At 67.2% G+C, this 2238-nt stretch overlaps 2 non-coding genes across 2 annotated transcripts in view; both read left to right on the top strand.

Annotated features, from left to right (window-relative positions):
* Nucleotides 1-474: 474 nt before the first annotated feature.
* Nucleotides 475-625, top strand: LOC122331942. Its single transcript, XR_006248318.1, has one exon. It is a non-coding gene; the product is annotated as a 5.8S ribosomal RNA (ribosomal RNA).
* A 391-nt stretch (nt 626-1016) lies between these two features.
* LOC122332001 overlaps nt 1017-2238 on the top strand; it is a 4019-nt gene continuing 2797 nt past the window's right edge. The window contains exon 1 of the ribosomal RNA XR_006248358.1: nt 1017-2238. This exon is cut by the window's right edge and continues 2797 nt beyond it. This is a non-coding gene — a ribosomal RNA (28S ribosomal RNA).

The following is a 2238-nucleotide window of genomic DNA, read 5'->3' as shown; positions in this document are numbered from 1 at the left end:
GGGTACCCGCACGGCCTCCGGGACCGTGGGTTCAAAGTCTCCTCCCGCGAAGGAGGGGCGCCCGTCCGGGGTAAAAACCTCTATCCTATTTTACTCTATGTTCCAGCGGCCGTGGCCCGAGAGGTCTGCCGCCAAACATCCAAGACGGCAAAAGAACCGCACAAAACCTAAGACGGCGGAGAGAGGGATCCGCGCGAGAAGGGAACGCTGCTCCCTGGGAGGCTTGACGCACTCCCGCGGAGGCTTGAGCAACCTATCATGAGCGCCCCACCCCTTGGCACGGGTGGGGGGCCGAGGCCGCGAGCCTCTGAAAGACTTTGCTTTGCCAACCCCGGCGGTACCCAGCAGGCCTTCGACCGTGGGTTCAAGTCCCCTCTCGCGGGGCGCCTGTCCGGGAACGACACTTTGTATTTTTGAACCCACACAAGCCTGTGCAGTTCGGCCTCGCCCCGGCGCTAAACTCAAACGCAGTACGACTTTTAGCGGTGGATCACCGCTCGTAAGGCCGATGAAGAACGCAGCCAGCTGCGAGAACTAATGTGAATTGCAGGACACATCGATCATCGACACTTCGAACGCACTTTGCGCCCCCGGTCCGCCCCGGGCCACGCCTGTCTGAGGGTCGCTTCCCATCGATCGACCTCCGGTCCCGCGGCTGGAGCGCCGCAGGGGGCTTCCCGCCTCCTCCGCCCTCCCAAGTGCAGACCGCCACGGGCACGCTTCCTCGGCGGAGTCGAGCGCCCCGCTTCCTCCCACGAGGGGGAGGTCGGCGCCCCCCAGGCGTCTGGGACCGAGCGGCGCCCTCTCTCGGCGGCTTCCGTGGGTGTTCGCCACCTCCGCCGCCGCCGACGTGGACTCCCGCCCCTCCGCCTCGGACGCCCGCGGCGTAACGGAGGTTCGCGCCCGCCTCGCCGCTCGGCGCCTCTGCCCGGCGCGCGCGAACGAGACCTGTTCAGGCCAGCCCGCAGCAGCAGCAGCAGCGCGCGCGCGCCGCTCCTAACCCATATCCGACAACGACTTCTCAGATCAGACGAGACGACCCGCTGAATTTAAGCATATTACTAAGCGGAGGAAAAGAAACTAACAAGGATTCTCAGTAGCGGCGAGCGAAGAGGGAAGAGCCCAGCGCCGAATCCTCGCCCGGCCACGGCGGCGAGGGGACATGTGGCGACAGAAGACCGCTTCTCTCGGCGCGGGTCGGGGGCCCAAGTCCTTCTGATGGAGGCTTAGCCCGTGGACGGTGTGAGGCCGGTAGCAGGCCCCCTCCCCGCCGGGGTGCGGTTCTTCTCGGAGTCGGGTTGCTTGGGAATGCAGCCCAAAGCGGGTGGTAAACTCCATCTATACAAATACCGCACGAGACCGATAGTCGATAAGTACCGTGGAGGGAAAGTTGAAAAGAACTTTGAAGAGAGAGTTCAACAGGGCGTGAAACCGCTAAGAGGTAAACGGGTGGGGTCCGCACGGTCTGCCCGGAGGATTCAGCTCGGCGGGCCCGGCCGGCCCGGCGCGGGTGCGCGGATCCCCTTGACCGGGGAACGCCGCCCGTCCGGACGCCCGGCCGCCGTCGGGTGCACTTCTTCCGAGGCGGTGCGCCGCGACCGGCTCCGGTTTGGCCAGGAAGGGCCGGGGCGAGGTGGCAGGCGGCTCTCAGCCGGGGCCGCCGGCTTTACAGAGCCCCCACGCTCCGACTTTGCCGCTTACCCCGGGCCGCGGGAAGTGTCCTCGCGCCTTCTCTCCTGCCGACGCGGGAGGGACGGGGCCCCCCGTCCCCGGCGCGTGCGTCGACCGGGACCGGACTGTCCTCAGTCCGTCCCGACCGCGCCGCGCCGCCAGGGCGGATCCGCCCGCATAAGTGGCGCCGAGGTCCGCGTGAGGTCGGGCACCCACCCGACCCGCCTTGAAACACGGACCAAGGAGCCCAACGCGCGCGCGAGTCAAAGGGTGTCTCTCGAGCCCCACGGCGCAATGAAGGTGGCGCCGCGCCCGCCGGCTCAGGTGGGATCCCCCCGCCCCGGCGGGGGGCGCACCACCGGCCCGTCTGGCCCGCACCGCCGGGCAGGTGGAGCTAGAGCGCGCGATGGTACCCGGAAAGATGGTGAACTATGCCTGGGCAGGGCGAAGCCAGAGGAAACTCTGGTGGAGGCCCGTAGCGGTCCTGACGTGCAAATCGGTCGTCCGACCTGGGTATAGGGGCGAAAGACTAATCGAACCATCTAGTAGCTGGTTCCTCCGGTTTCT

Source organism: Puntigrus tetrazona, unplaced genomic scaffold (genome assembly GCF_018831695.1).
Source record: "Puntigrus tetrazona isolate hp1 unplaced genomic scaffold, ASM1883169v1 S000000003, whole genome shotgun sequence".
Lineage (NCBI taxonomy): Eukaryota > Metazoa > Chordata > Actinopteri > Cypriniformes > Cyprinidae > Puntigrus > Puntigrus tetrazona.
Note: the sequence above shows the minus strand (reverse complement) of the source record. Positions and strands in the feature narration are given on the sequence as shown.